This window comes from Callithrix jacchus, chromosome 6 (assembly GCF_049354715.1).
Source record: "Callithrix jacchus isolate 240 chromosome 6, calJac240_pri, whole genome shotgun sequence".
Lineage (NCBI taxonomy): Eukaryota > Metazoa > Chordata > Mammalia > Primates > Cebidae > Callithrix > Callithrix jacchus.
This window is the reverse complement of record NC_133507.1, coordinates 97,446,654-97,463,924: the sequence shown is the minus strand read 5'-3', so window position 1 is coordinate 97,463,924 and position 17,271 is coordinate 97,446,654. Positions and strand designations below refer to the sequence as shown.

General features: G+C 37.9%; 1 protein-coding gene across 7 annotated transcripts in view; it reads right to left on the bottom strand.

The window, feature by feature from the left end:
- Nucleotides 1-17,271, bottom strand: part of NCKAP5 (NCK associated protein 5) — a 1,002,432-nt gene that overhangs the window by 477,503 nt on the left and 507,658 nt on the right. The window lies entirely within an intron of this gene.

Below are 17,271 nucleotides of genomic sequence, written 5' to 3'. Positions count from 1 at the left end.
TTCCACAGAACCATAAGCCTGGAATGGTTTTAAGAAAGACACCTGCCTAGGAGAACCTCATGATGATTTCCAAATCCCGTCAATCACCACCTTTCAATTCCTCCCATGTTCTTTGAGCAAGATGTTCTATGTTCTTTACCTCTTCCCTTTCTCTTGGCTTCTCTTACCAAAGCTCTCAAATTGCTGCACCAGAAACACAAACAACAGCTCAAAGGCTGAGTCTAAGCAGTGACATTAAACACGTGTTCAACAAAATGTGCCAGTCACAGGCTCTTTTTTCCCTTTACAGAGGTGAGCTTTGTTATTAGTAAAAAGGTAGGTTTGCCTATTTTTCTGAACAAAAGCTGTGAGTGGGTTAACATGCTACTCTGTTCTTCGTTAGCTGCTGTCTCTTAACTCTGAAATGAGCAAACTCTGCAAAAAAAATCTTCAATCTGGAGAATATTTTACATTTTACAAAATGTGTCTACCTTCATTACTGTATTCAGTCTCCAGGACAATTCAGCAATTTTGGTTATTATCACCTGCATCTACAGATAAGGGTGGGGGCCGAAAAGAGAGAAAAGGAGCTTGCTCTGGTTCCATGGTTAGAAATAGCAGCTCTGGGGCTAGAACTGAGTTTTTCTGAACCTAAATCTCCCACTCTTTCCCCCTACAACTGTTAGTTCTGCCGTAACATTTCTTTTAAAGGCGCTAATTTGTTCTAATGCAACTAATGATATATTACAAAAAAATTTGAGCATGACACAAATCTTAGGTTTGCTGATTGCCCCATTTCATTCATGAGAAAAATTAGGTGAACACAGAAAACTGCACTCAGCTGAACTGCGTCAAAACAGATAAAACACACGTATTTCAAACAGACCTCAGTCAACCATGTGCATTACGAGCCACACCCATCCACATGTGGTGTTACATCTTTCCCTCCAATTTCAGACAGCACTCCTTCCACCATTTCACAGTAACTTCTGCGCTGCATCCCATTTGATATCCATTTCCACAAGAAATTCTTTCAAGGTAAAGTACCATATTTATTAGGTATTAGGTTCCTACCTTTTTATTTTTACTGTGTCATTGACAAAGTTTTGAGTATTATTTCCATAGTCCCATTTCCCCGATAAACCTTGTGGTTTCCACTGTGTGGTTTTAAAGAGTGCAGTAATTTTTAGGGACACACATGTTATAGCAGACTTTTCTAGACATCATGGTGGAGAAAAAGAAGTCTGAATCAAGAGTGGAATTCCAAAGCACTTTTTCTATTTGGACACAAGCTAAAAGTTAAGTTCTAGACAAATAATCAAACATAAACACAGAAAGAAAGGTATTTCTCCCTTAAGCCTGATTCTACAGAATGAATCTTGTCTAGACCTTATAGCCTATACATAGCAATAGAGCTCAAACTTTACTGAGTCATCCTCTGTTGAAACCTCAAAGGCAGGAGATTCTTTTGTTTCCTTGGGTAATCTATGTTTCTGAACTTTTCTCCTCATAATTTTGTAAAACTTGCTTAAATTATTAAAATGTCGAAACTTTCTACATGCTTTTCTACATGCTTGTTCTGAGAAAATGAAGAAAAATCTATATAGATTCTGATTATTCACTAATTTAATAGAGAACTGGAAAAGAAGCTATGTACTACCAACATGGAGTCATTTACTTACTTGGCCCACAAATGTTTACTGAGTAGATACTATGTGCCAAACGCTGAGCTAGAGATGGAAACCAGCAATGAGTCAAATGGGCATGGTTCCAGGCTTCATTAGACTTACAGACTAATGGAGAGGACCAGTGATAAACAAACATCACACAGATAAATACAGCAGTATAAACTGATTGTTAATTAAGAGTTTGCTGAGGGAAACTGATTTTGTTTGGTGTGTCAGGGAAAGGCTTCTCTGAGAAAGTTACATTTAAACTGAGACCTCTGTGATGACTAGGTGTTACCAGGTGAAGAGAAGTATGAGCACTCCAGACAGAGGGAGCAGCAAGTGGGAAGCCCTTTGTCATGTGGGGAAGGAGGAAGAGAAGCCCAGTGTGGCTGGAAGCTGGTGAGCCAGGAAACAGGAGTGGCATGGGATGCAGGTGGAAATGAACAAGGTCTAGACCACATAGGACCATGAACATCACATGACAGATTTTGGACCACAGCCTGAGTAAAATGGTGACCGAGGGTTTAATCAACTGAAGGATATAATCTGATTAAGATTTGGCAGCCTCATATACAAAGCCAAGAAACATATGACAAAATGCTCATCATCACTGGTGATTAGAGAAATGCAAATCTAAACCACATTGAGATACCATCTCATGCCAGTTAGAATGGCGATCATTAAAAAATCGGGAGACAACAGATGCTGGAAAGGATGTGGAGAAATAGGAACACTTTTACACTGATGGGGGGATTGTAAATTAGTTCAACCATTGTGGAAGACAGTGTGGTGATTCCTCAAGGACCTAGAAACAGAAATTCCATTTGAACCAGCAATCCCATTACTGGGTATACATCTAAAGGATTATAAATTGCTCTATTATAAGGACACATGCACACATATGTTCATTGCATCACTGTTTACAGTAGCAAAGACCTGGAACCAACCCAAATGCCCATCGATGATAGACTGGACAGGGAAAATGTGGCACATATACACCATGGGATACTATGAAGTCATAAAAAACGATGAGTTCACGTCCTTTGTAGAGACATGGATGAACCTGGAAGCCTCTCAGCAAACTGACACAGGGACAGAAAATCAAACACTGCATATTCTCACTCATAGGCAGGTGTTGAACAAATGAGAACACATGGACACAGGGAGGGAAGCATCACACACTGAGGTCTGTGGGGGTGGGGGGACTGGGGGAGGGACAGTGCAGGGTAGGAAATTGGGGAAGGATAACACGGGGAGAAATGCCAGATATAGGTGATGGGGATGGAGGCAGCAAACCACATTGCCATGTATGTACCTATGCAACAATCCTGCATGTTCTTCACATGTACCCCAGAACCTAAAATGCAATAAAATACATATATATATATAAGATTTGGCAGCCAGGCGTGGTGGGTGAGTCATGCCTGTAATCCCAACACTTTTGGAGACTCAGGTGGGTGGATCACCTCAGCTCAGGTGTTCAAGACCAGCCTACCCAACATGGTGAAAACCCATCCCTACTAAAAATACAAAAAAACTAATTTACACTCCTACCAACAATGTAAAAGCATTTTTATTTCTCCACATCCTCTCCAGCATCTGCTGTCTTCCTGAATTTTTAATGACTGACATTTTAACTGGCGTGAGATGGTATCTCAGTGTGGTTTTGATTTGCATTTCTCTAGTGACCAGTGATGATGAGCTTTTTTTCATGTTTGTTGGCTGCATAAATGCCTTATTTTAAAAAGTGTTTATGTCCTTCACCAACTTTTTGATGGGATTGTTTTTTCTTGTAAATCTGTTTAAGTTCTTTGTAGATTCTAGATATTAGCCCTTTGTCAGATGGGTAGATTACAAAATTTTTTTCCCATTCTGTTGGTTGCTGGTTCAGCAAACTATCCAATGATAGTTTCTTTTGCTGTGTAGATTCCTTAAGGATCTAGAAATAGAAATACCATTTCACCCAACAATCCCATCACTGGGTATATACCCAAAGGATTATGAATCATTCTATCATAAAGACACATGCACACATATGTTTATTGTGGCACTGTTTACAACAGCAAAAACTTGGAACCAATCCAAATGCCCATCAGTGATAGACTGGATAAAGAAAATGTGGCATATACCCACTATGGAATACTATGCATCCATAGAAAAGGATGAGTTTGTGTCCTTTGCAGGCCCATGGATGAAGCTGGAAAACATGATTATCAGCAAAATGACACAAGAACAGAAAACCAAACACGGCATGTACTCACTTACAAGTGGGTGTTGAACAGTGAGAACACATGGACACAGGGAGGGCAACATCACACACTGGGGCCTGTGGTGGGGGCTAGGAAGGGATAGCAGGGTGGCGGTTGGACTGGGGAGGGACAGCATTAGGAGAAATACCTAATGTAGGTGACAGGGGGATGGATGCAGCAAACCACCATGGCCCTTGTATACCTATGTAACAAACCTGCATGTTCCACACATGTACCCCAGAACTTAAAGTATAATAATGAAAGAAAATCAAATAAATGACATCATGTAAAAAAATAGAAAAATATTAGCTGGGCGTGGTGGCACATGCCTGTAGTCCCGGCTACTCAGGAGGCTGAGGCAGGAGAATTGCTTGAATCCGGGAGGTGGAGGTTGCAGTGAGCCGAGATTATGCCATTGTACTCCAGCCTGGACAACAAGAGCAAAACTCCATCTCAAAAAAAAAAAAAAAAAAAAAGATTTGGCAAAGTTCATTCTGACTATAGTGTGGAGAAATAACTAAGAGGCTAACGTATAGAATGGAAAATATTTATATAAATATTTAAATATTTAAAATAAATATAATAAATTAAATAATGCTACCAGCTTTTAGTTTGTACTGCACCATTTACTAGAGAAATTGTTTTGGACAAGCCACTTAACTTAAAATTTAACTGCTTTAAGCCAGTTTCCTCTGCACATTGGGGATGGTGAACTCATCCACGCCAATTTCATAGTATCACTGTGGATAATAGGTGAAATAATGTATGGTAAGGCAGTTCAAAAACTTGAAAGTCCCATATAAAAATAAGATATGGCTAACTAAAATTATACAACTTATACTGTCTAATGTAATTCAGCTACTTTAGATAAATTCTGTATAACATTTGTCTTTCATAACCACTACGTATTAAAAAAACATTGTAGTTATATATTTCAAAAAGTTTAAAAATGTGTATCTAAGCAGATCATACAGTAATCCTGAAAGAAAATACATTTTAAACATATTTTTGATGTAAGAAAGGAGAGGCTAACTTAATCACAAATGCCATCTAGAACATATATAACCCTGTATTTGGCCTTCCCTAAAAGCATTATTTTTTATTCTTATTTCCTAGTATGATTTCAAACAGATGGCTTGATGTATGGTGTGACAAAACTTCAGAATGAAATTGAGACATTAACACTTGATTCAAATATGGAAAGCCAATAAATACCTCCATTCCAGGTCTAATTATACTTGGTGATTCTTATTATATTGGTACAAAGAATTTTGAAAAGAAAGAGGAATTTAGTTGGCGTGGAAATTCTAGCACCACCTTATGTGGCATATATTCAATGAAACACCAGGCACAACAAGAGGCACTTCCCACGTAGGCTCCAAGCCCTCCATGGGTCCCACCTAGTGAGTGTCATGAGGTTTCAGCTCATCTTAAGTCTCCTGTGCTGGATTGACGTCTGAAATACATGATAATTGAGTGGTATTCACTATATGTCTGTTTCAAAAGATTTCCTGAAATGTGTTCAAGTGATAATATTCTAATTGAGTCATACTTTATAATGAAAGAATCATGGGGAAAACATCAGTACTCTTGGATAATAAAGGAATCTTAAGGTAAGAAATGAATAGAAGCCACTAGAGAAGGACAAAGGGATTCAATGATATTCTTGTGAATTGATGGAAAAACACATGAGCTCATTTGAGAAATGTGAAATCTGAAAAGCAAGCTACCCTCTAGAAAATGTGTCCCAAGAACAGAAAATGAAACACCGCATATTCTCACTCATAGGTGGGTGATAAAAAATGAGAACACATGGACACAGAAAGGGGAGTACTAAACACTGGGGTCTATTGGGGGGAAAAGGGGAGGGCCAGTGGGAGGGGGAGGTGGGGAGGGATAGCCTGGGGAGAAATGCCAAATGTGGGTGAAGGGGAGAAGAAAAGCAAAGCACGCTGCCATGTGTGTACCTACGCAACTGTCTTGCATGCTCTGCTCATGTACCCCAAAACCTATAATCCAATAAAAAATTAAAAAAAAAAAAAAAAAAAAAAGAAAATGTGTCCAAACAGTCACAGGTATCTCCAGGTATTCACCAATCAACACCCAAGGTATACTGAGACATCTTAAGAATTACACGGAGACCCATAATAATCATTTTAATTATCTCCCTACCTACTGAGAATCTAAAATTGATAACTTTTTTCTTTAGAAGTCCATAAGCCAAACACATCAGCAGAAAAATTAATGTGTTCATGAAAACTAGTTTTTAATGGGAAAACTCTATTAACCCGCTCTATCAAGCCAATATGAAATGGATCTAAATTAAGCTATAGTTCTTACATCTAATTGTAGCCTTGTTTTTGTTTTGCACACATATTGCAATATATTTTCCCCATAAAGCTCCCTGAATTCAATATCCCCATTAGTTATGAGAGATTCAGTCATCCTAGAAGCAGAGAAACAGATAAGGAACTTAAGAATTGATTTTTTAAAAACCCATGGTGTTGGCTGTAACAGAAGAATCAGAATCAGATTTTGAGATGCAAGGATAGAAACAGCAAAGTATATATCTGCAGTGCTGATAACATCACCCAAGAGAGACAAAGCTTTTATTCTAACTAAAAAAAAGATGCAGAGCTTGGTTTTTATGGTTTTTTTTATATATATTTTTTTTTTGGAAGAGAAAGGAGAAAGGGTGAGATAAAGAAATACAGAAGAGGAGAGGGCTGGTAGAGAGTAGATATTTCAAGGACAAATAAGACAGATGGACAGTTAGATAGATCTTAAAAATATTCTCAGTGCTAGGCAGGAGCTCTATAAGAGTGAGAACAGGTGAAGTACCCCATATGACTAAATTTTCTTAGACAAAGGTTATATATGTGCTTATTACTTAGCAAGGGGATACAGATGTGAACTTAATGAGAGGAGTATTTTCAGGGTGGGTTGTGAAGAAAAGCAAGATAAAATGAAGGTCTGGCACATGGAGATTGATATGCATTGTAAAGGAATGGTGGAAAAATATTAAGGCAAATTTTGGGATCCTCCAAAGAGAAAATAAGTTGTTTATTACATAGTCTATAGTCTTTACTATGTATCAACTAGGGCTACAAATGAAGAATAAAATGGTAACACTGTATTTGCAATACAAAGTAATAAAGTTTTGCTTTTAATATCATCCTACAGCAGAAAAAAATAGGATGGAAATTTATATATTGATCAACTTCTCACATTTTTCATCAGTCTAAGTGTCTTCATTTTCACATCATGATTCCTACAATGGAGAAGGCATGAGGCTAAAGACTGGGCTAGAGTTTCTGTCTTCCCATTAACTTGCTAGGTGACCTTGGGAAATATACTTACCCTCTTGGGACCTACTTCTAAACTGCCATAGTAAGTTCTTATAAATTTTTGTTGCCTTGGCCTCCATTTAAAATATGAGTTGGATTCTCTCACACCAGAAGAAGGGCCCACTCATCTTCGGCAGAATTTCCAGTTCTACACCTAACTCCCACTCCTCGATCCTCAATGTGTTCAATCCAGATGTCTGCATTACACAACTGCTTGCTACGGGTCAGCTAGACACAGCCTGCTTGACTGGCCCTGTTGACCTTATCTCCTGTATGAGCTGTGCAGATATGCCACAGTGACTAACCACCAGTCACAGTGTGACCACCTGGAACTCACGCCTGTTGCTTTAAACTCACCAATCAACATTCCCCTTAGGAAACCTGTTTGGATAACACCTTGGACCCCAGTAAAGGCATCGGTTTCTGTGCTTCAAGACCTCGACATGTGTGGCCCTCAGGTGTATCATGTACCTTCAGGGCCTGTAAACAAGAAAATCTTGTTTCCCTCTTGTGTCTCTTCTAATTATTGAAGGGTTCCCTCCATCTTAAATATTCTAAATTAACACAAATGGTAAGGTCCCTTCCAACTCCACATCTTATGCAGCAATGAAATTAGCCATAACCATGTCAGGAAAAGCATAAGCAATTACAAATTACATTAGTGACACAGCAAGATAAAATACAATGTCTATAAATGAGGCATGTGTGATATACATATTTTGGGGGTTACTGAAAGTATAAATTTCACTTAATTTATTGATGAAGGTGACTGGCATCCTTGTTTTGGATAATTGGTGGGTGAAGATTTAAGAAGCAAAGGGCACAGTGTTTGGGTTAGTATAAATCAAGCAAGGAAATGTTAAAACAATGATATTGGACATTACACAATTAGGAAGAGTAGTGATAAAATAGAGACACCAAAGGCATTGGTTTTAATTTGATTCCAAAACAGTTGGGAGTATCAGTAGATTTTGAGGAGAATGACAAAATCTAAAGGATATTTAAGCAGGATAATTCTTCCTCAGGGTAGACTCTAGAAGTGAGATACTACAATAAAAGGAACAAGTTCCTTACTGCCACTCATTAGCAATGGTTCCTCGGTTTGGAAAAGGCCTTTCCACAGGGTTTTCTGGCTCACTGACTTTGTGACTTCTACAAGCTTTTCAGAAAACTAATTCCTCTCAAGTCTTTGAATATATGATGCTTACAGGGGCTGACCAAGGAAAGCAAGACATTGAGTAATAAGCCAGGTAGGTAAGCTTGTTATCAATAGTCAACTGCCAAATTCAGATGCTCTTTCCCTTACCCCAGTCTTTTCCTTGAGTTTATTTAGTCAAAAGGCTCAATTCTCAGCTTGACTTAGAAAACAGCTTGATTTACTCAATCAGTGGGTCCTTTTATAAACATCAATGACTCATTCATATCCCTGGTCACAGATCTTTCTCAGTTGTCATGTTAATTGATCACAATTAACAGCAGCTACTTATTATTCTATCCCCTTGGAAGTTTTCAGAAGTCGATTTTATTAAATGCCGTCATACTTGACTGAAGTCTTAAACATTGTTTCCTTTTCTGTGCAGAACATATTCTATACAAGGAAGGGACAACATTTCAGGTTTTTGTTTTTGCAACTTTTGCTTCCAATTCTCTACCCTGAACCACATAAAATGGGGTACAGATTTATGCCCCATTTTACCCCCGACTCCGTTCCTTTTCTGTCTGTATTATACAACCATCAGTGAAGAACAAATAAATTCTCTGGCTAGTTTCGTTTTCAACCTTTCAGTCTCTATGTTTCTCTTGTTGTTCTTTGTTACAGAGGATTCCAAGATTTTTCATTCTCTCATCTACGCTCCAGTCTTGAACTTCAGCTATATTTACTATGAAGGTTAACTAATACCTACAGTGCTGAACTCTGATGTCTCTCTTACTTCACTGCCTACCTAATTTATATTTTATCCTACATACTTGTGTTCTTGCTTTATAACTTAGCTTTTTACAAATTATATAATGCGTAGTCTTTGCTAAGTGTTTCACATATATCTATTGATATATTAATCATTATATAATGATATACAAATAAGTTTAATATAATAATAAATTATATTAATATTAATTATATAAATAAACAAATTATATATAATTATATATTAATATTATATTATAATCAATAATGTATTATTCCCTATCTCTTCAAAGAGCATACTTTTCTTTAGGCAAGGATTAGGCCTCATATTCAGACACAAAACCCCATAGAATATTAGCATATTTCTGAGCTTTCCAGAATATTGAATACATACTTGTTGAGTTAAGCTCCACATGAATCCTTTTGACCTCCCACTACCTTAATGGGCAGCTAGCTCTAGGTTTGCAAAGTTTCGGTCAGTAACAACTTTCAATCTTAATCCTGACTGAGGATAATGTGATGAGATTCTCTCTGGTTTAGAAGCTCCGCTGGCTGATACATTTCACTCCGTCATCTTCTTTCTCTTACCAGTGCCTTCCCCCGACAGCCCTGAGATTGCAATCCCAACTTCGTATTCAAATCTCTTAACTGGCGACTCACTTTTGCTCCATAACTATTAAGTCAAAAATTTAATTTCTTAGAGGATTTGCAGGAGCTTCCAAACAAAGCCACGTATAATCCTATTTTCCTTTTTCTTTTTCTTTTCTTTTTTTTTTTTTTGAGACGGAGTTTCGCTCTTGTTACCCAGGCTGGAGTGCAATGGCGTGATCTCGGCTCACCGCAACCTCCGCCTCCTGGGTTCAGGCAATTCTCCTGCCTCAGCCTCCCGATAGCCGGGATTACAGGCACACGCCACGATGCCCAGCTAATTTTTTGTATTTTTAGTAGAGACGGGGTTTCACCATGTTGACTGGGATGGTCTCAATCTCTTGACCTCGTGATCCACCCACCTCGGCCTCCCAAAGTGCTGGGATTACAGGCTTGGGCCACCGCCCGGCCTATAATCCTATTTTTAAGGATAGTACATTGTACTGTTCTTTTTGTTCACCCTACTAGATATTATAGAATTGTAGAAAGTAAAAAAAAAAACCCTATTCAGACTAAGAATCCTTTTTAACCTGTGGTTGGGATGCTTATATTCCTTCCTTCAGTGAGTGGGTATAATTATGTGTATTAGAAATTAGAGTATTTGCTATGATAATTATGCACTTTTAAAGTAGGAGAATAATTATAATGTCAACAACCGACTGTACAAAGTGCTACTGAAGCTTTTGTTTTAAATCTGCCAGAGAGGACCTCGGTAATGATTAATTTCTCACAACTACTTTTTAGTTATTTGGAAAACACACTAAGAATACCTTCATACTTCCCATTTCATTGTGGAAAGTTTCTTTAAATAAGAATATTTCTTTAAACAAAGCCTTCAGAACAACTGGGTTGGTTTTTACATAGCCAGCTTCCATTATTTCATATTAGACTATATGAGAAATCTGAAAATTGTAAAACAGGACTTTTAGCAGTTTCCCTTATCCTTGTTAGCAAATGCAAACTTTTACATTTTACCATGCTGTTAAAAGGTCAACTAGAATATTTAAAAAATCAATGTGGAACTAATCACAAGCTTTGGTTCAGTGCTTTAGTATTTTATATCATACAATTACCAAAATTAGAAGAAAATTGAAAGTATTGCATCTTAAAGAATTAGAGTTGGTGTTATTTCTGGGAGGTAAGGTTAAACAGAAATATCATTTTTATGAGGAAATCATTAAAGACCTATAAATGAGCTGAGTGAATGCAGTTAATCTACAGAAAGGGAAAACATATACTCTTAAAAGACAATCCAAGGGCCTCTTTTGAAAGTATACCTAACTTCTCTGTTAACCATATCAGTGGAGGAGAACATCACAATAGACAATCTCTCTTTCTCAGTGATCGACAGAGTCGCCAGAGGAAGCAAATGGAAAACATGGTCCCACATGGTATCAATACTACTCATAAAGGGCCAATGAGGAATACAATCACTACTATTAATAATAGAGTGTCTGCCTGGCCCATTGTTGCCTATAGAAAAGCTCACAGAAACAATGCATACATTGTGACTACAGGTCTTTTGCATGTACTTTAAACGGATGTGTCAGAAATTGTGTTCTCAGGTGCCCTTTCTGTCATCTCCTGGCCTCTCTCCAGTTTCCACTCCTGGCTGAATGTTTAGCTCTTTCTCATTCAGAAGTGGTCTCTCCTGGAAGGCTTTGTCAGACTTGACTGAACACAACCAGAGCTATTTTTCCACATGGACACATTAATATCTGCCCCTTTCTAGAGGTCTCACGATGAAAGGGAAATGGAAGTTTTTAGACCTGGAAGGGTGCCTGAGGTCACTAAGTCCAACTAAGGTCCTAAAAGGTACCAATTTGTCCAGGGTGATCCAGCCACCATAAGTCTTTGTCGCTGTGCAGAGAAGATTCAAAGATCCTTTTTGAAGTCTCCTTTTCCAGGCAGTCCATGATAGAGCACATTTTCGAGAATTTGGTACAGTTATGCATTTGGATCAGTTAGCTTTATATGCAAAAATTTCATATAAACTACTTTCCTCTGCAATATAGACCTTTCTATAAGCTCAAAATTAAACCACTGCATGAAGAAGGAAAAGTGATTGGCAAGATCATAAAACATTTTCATCCTGTTTATATTAATATCTTAAAAGCCCTTCTAGAAAATTTTGCCTCCTTCTTCAGAAAACAATATTAAAAACAACATGTTTTTTAACAAGGCCTCGAATGTTATGTACATTGCTCCACGAGTATACATTTTTATGTAGGCTAAGACTCTCATGATTTATGACCAAAGAATCAGATTCAACATGCACAAAATTGGTTTCAGTTAGTGAGGGTTACCTGCCATCTTAGTACCACTGTCATGCAGAACAGGTGTGTCATTACATAGGTTATAACTCTTCCACATACAAATACCTACAACAGAGGCTCTCCACCATAGACCAGGAAGAACTGCAAAGCATCCACAAATTACAAAGGGCTCAGTGTACTGAACAAGATGTATTGACAGGTAATGAATAAATAAAAACACAACAGCTATAATGCAGAAAGTCTGTGGCCTTATTGTTTATGTTAAAAGGATCCATGTCTTCATAAGACTGTGGCCACTGGCATTAAATGTGATGTGTAAGACAAGGGAACACGTATGTACAATTAAAGTGCACCTCCTTATTCACAGCAAAATCACAAAAATAATTCCAGGACAAATAAAGTGAAGGAAAATAAGAGAGAGAGAAAAAGAAAGACTCTTCCCAGCATCACAAATAAGAATATAAGAATGATAATGATGAACCCTGGCTGAGTGTCCCATAAGCCCTTTTCACATAGTTGCCCTTGAATCCTTGCAACAATACTAGACAGTTGGCACTATTTCTAATCCATTTTTTTTTTTTAATTATGAGGCAAAGGCCACAGTGAGTAAATAGCAGAGCCGAGGTTTGAGCCCATGCAATCTGATTCCAGGAACACAGAGCTTGACTGCCTCCCTTTACCGGTATGAAGGAGTTTCTTTCTTGCTCTAGCAAACTTTCATCTCAAACAGCAAAGCAACTGATGTATTTAAGCCTCTCCCTTTCCAGGACCTTGTTAGAGACTGTAGGGCATAGAAGAGATCCAAGAGATGGTCTGAAAAAGAGAGAGACAGAGATAGTCTTTGCCATTAAAAATATTATAATCTTGGGTCGGGCATGGTGGCTCAAGCCTGTAATCCCAGCACTCTGGGAGGCCGAGGTGGGTGGATCAAGACCATCCTGGTCAACATGGTGAACCCCCATCTCTACTAAAGATACAAAAAATTAGCTGGGCATGGTGGTGCGTGCCTGTAATCCCAGCTACTCAAGAGGCTGAGGCAGGAGAATTGCCTGAACCCAGGAGGCGGAGGTTGCGGTGAGCCGAGATCGCACCATTGCACTCTAGCCTGGGTAACAAGAGCAAAACTCCGTCTCAAAAAAAAAAAATTATAATCTTGTTGGACCAAGATTATCACATATTCAACAATTAGCTAGTACAGTATGAATATCCAGAGCAGGGGTTGGCTAATTTTTCTATAAGGAGCCAGAGGGCCAACATTTTAGGCTTTCTATGTCACACAGTCTCTGTTGTAATAATTCTGTCCTGGTAGTACAAAAGCAGTTATAGACAATACATAGACTAACGTGTGTAGATGTATGTCGATAAAACTATTACAAAAATAAGTAGGGAAGGAAATAGCTCAGCTATAGTTTGTGGACTCCTAACCAAGATTACCAGCTATAACAAAAAATAATCAATTCTAACCATTCATTTTCCAGGGGGTGATATTCCTTTTCTCTAAAATGCATAAACTCCCTAGAAGCCATGAGGTTGTGGAACTATCTTTACTGTTAAGAAACAAAAACCATTTGAAACACCTTCCGGAAACTTAATGAAATTGTAGCTACTCTTGAACATGTAAAAATTAAGTTTGTGTTTTCTAGAAAGGATGAACTTTCAGCAGTGCTGAAAATCATATAATATTTGTGCTTGTCAGTGTGCTAGGAACAAATCTTTTACCTCTCCCTGTGTGATTATATCTCTGTACAGAGGCGCCTGTATTGTGTTATACATAGGATTACATTTCACCTTTTGGTGTTGAGCCACTAACCAGTGTGTCTTCTTATTCTCCATTAGGAACAGAGAGTTCCTCCCAATGGAGGTAGGCATAGCTCTGCAGTCACTTGCTGCCGTGTTGGTGTTATGAGAGATTATGCAAGTTACTTTAATTCAACAACTTACAAAGGATCTACATTTTACATCAGACTAACCTCAACATTAGATAATTCTGAATGCTGGTCATAATATACATGCAGGTAAATGATAATTTAGCCATACAGATTAACATTTTGTTCTTTTCCAATACTTTGAGGGCCTATGAGATTTAATATTGACAGATACTAATATTCTTAAATGCTTTTCTATTTTCTCAGATGCTGAAATAAAATTTTAAGTCTAACTACTCATTAAAAACAAGTTGGAACATACAGTAAGGCTCTGTAGTGCATAGATTATAGGTGGCAGCAGAAAAAAATCTCTCTCCCCCTCTCTACCAAAAGTTATATATTTACTATGTGCTATTTAATAAATAAGTTAATTTTCCAACGAGAACACATGGACACAGGGAGGGGAACATCACACACTGGGACCTGTTGGCAGGTAGGGGTCAAGGGGAGGGAGAGCATTAGAACAAATACCTAATGCATGTGTGGCTTAAAACCTACATGACAGGTTGATGGGTACAGCAAACCACCATGGCACATGTATACCTATGTGACAAACCTGCATGTTCTGCACATGTATCCCAAAACTTAAAGTTTAATAAATAAATAAATAGGTTAACTTTCCTGCATCAATCATTAAGTCTTTTACCTCTCAACATTTGGGCTGGCTTAGCGGGGAAAGAATAGTAAGTTTGTAATCTAAAATTTGTGTAGCTCTTGGGTCTTGACTTTTACCAATGACTTAACTCCCCAGATTGTGCATTTAGTTCATATTTTAAAGACTTCAAAACTTCAGACATCTTTTTGTCTGTTACACATTGATTGCTGTTAAACTAAATGTTTTTCACTCTGTAATCAATACTTTCTTACAAAAATAAGCCCAGGCATTGACACACAACTCTGCAGTACATTGCGGCTTTCGTGAGAGTGGACAGCATAAAAACTACCACCCCCAAGAATTAAAAAAGATTGCATTGACTCCAGTGCATATTACATTTTTTACAAGCTTCTTACAGCTGAATCATTCCACTGTAACAAGACTTTATTAAATTAGACAGCTATTGAATCGCAAGCTTTCTGAGAATAACAATTAATATGCCTTTGTCCTTTATTACTATTTCTGCAACCATACTGCTCATGCTCATATTTACATCTTCTCCTGTGATGAAGTTATTAAAAAGCAACAGCTAGACAAAACGGGAGGGAAGGGGCGGCATAACATGTAAACAATGATGACTTTCTGTTTCATGAGACTACTGTTCCAGAACAATTTTAAATAGCACTACTACCTTAAAAAGAACACTGTTGTTCTCATTGTTCATCACCCACCTATGAGTTAGAACATGTGGTATTGCATTTTCTGTTCTTGTGTCAGTTTGCTGAGAATGACGTTCTCTAGATTCATCCATGTCCAGGGAGGGGAGCACTACACACTGGCGTCTATTGGGGGGAATAGGGGAGTGACAGCAGGGGGTGGGAGTTGGGGAAGGATAGCATGAGGAGAAATGCCAGATGTGGGTGAAGGGGAGGAAGGCAGCAAATCACACTGCCACGTGTGTACCTATGTAACTACCTTGCATGTTCTGCACATGTACCCCAAAACTTAAAATGCAATTAAAAAAAAGACACTGTTGTACTTTTAGGTCCCCAAGGCAAGGCGTCTTTTAATCTGGGACTTTTATTTTACCCATCACAAACTGTGAGTTGTTTCTATAAGCATTTGCTTTCCAATTATTTGTTCATCACATGGCTCACTCTCCTAATACAACCTTCCAGTGAGAATCCATGGTGACAGCAAGGGGCAAGCAGCCAACCACACATCAGACTGCCACCAGCATGCACCAAGTATGACTCTCCCTCCAATACTAATCCACACAAATACCAAATTCTTAAAGCATATAACCCCATATTCCATCAGCAGGCATTTAGTGATCTGGGTAAAAGCTAAAGCAAGTTGAGAATAATAAAAACAAACACTTCATAATATAATTTTTAAAAAGCCCTTAAGCACATACACCTTAAACTATGGCATGTTCTCACCTTCATGTTTATTAGCAAAAAAAGAACTCAAGAAACAATTATTTTAAGTCACTTAAAACTTGCATGTATATATCTATGACCAACAGCAACAAAGCATTTACAATTTTTATTAGCAGGTGATATTTCCAGCCAACAGAGGTGGTTTTGTATTACAGTGATGCAATTCAGTGAACAGACCCCAAAGTTTTTCATAAAATTTTTTTCTATTTTTTGATCAAAGACAGCACTTCTATGCAATAGCTCAAAATTGCCACCAAGTGGACGGACAAACACTGTCTTGTTGTAGTTCTACAGTAAGCAGCTGCTTCTGATTTGAAGAGTATAGAATGAATCATATCAACCAGTATTTACTAAATATTAATATCTACCAGGCACAGGGTGCTCCGCTATGTGCCAGCATGCAGATGAAATGCATTCCAATCATAGTGAGAAGGCAAAAGCCCTGTCTTGGGCACCTCGCCATGGGTGCTAATGTTCTCTGGACTTCAGTAGGTAAATTATTCCATTTACCTCTTTAGAAGAGGAAAAATTACCGATTAATGCTACTGTGAGTAAGTAAAAAGGCAACATCCAGTTTGGGAAAGGCTTTCTTATCACTAATAATTATGGAATTATATCAATAAGTTCCAGAATATGAAAAATTGGAGTCACTTCTAAAATCACTGATGGTGTTCAAGACACCAATAAATTAGAAGTTATGTGGACTCCATGTTACAGTCTTTCATGGACACATGCTCTAGACATAGCAGTGGTGGTTATAACTCATAGTAGGTCTATAACTAAGGCTAGGCAAGCATATGGATGAGCAACGTCTGCATTCCCAGTTAGCAGTGGCCTCTTCCCCATAGGTACATCCTGACCTTTCACACTGAAGAGTTTAGTGTATGTAAAACCCCAACAGATAGGAAGCTGTAAACATATTTGATGAGCCAATTTAATAAAAATATAATTTAACCAAACAAGTGATTCTGAGTCCCATTTAGGCAAATCCTCAGCTTCTGGCATTATTTATTTTTTGCTATAAAACATACCTTCTCCCTTAGAAGTAAGGGCACCAAAGGGAAAAACAGTAACTTTAAATGGGTGCAGTTAGATCTTGAAATTTTTATCTGAAAACCATAAAGCTTTTAAAAAATAAATTTGCAAATGTAATTGAGCCTCTAATAGCTGCTACTGATAGTAATTAAAGAAATCTCATTTCCCTAAATTAAACATAATGAAATGTTTTTCAAGA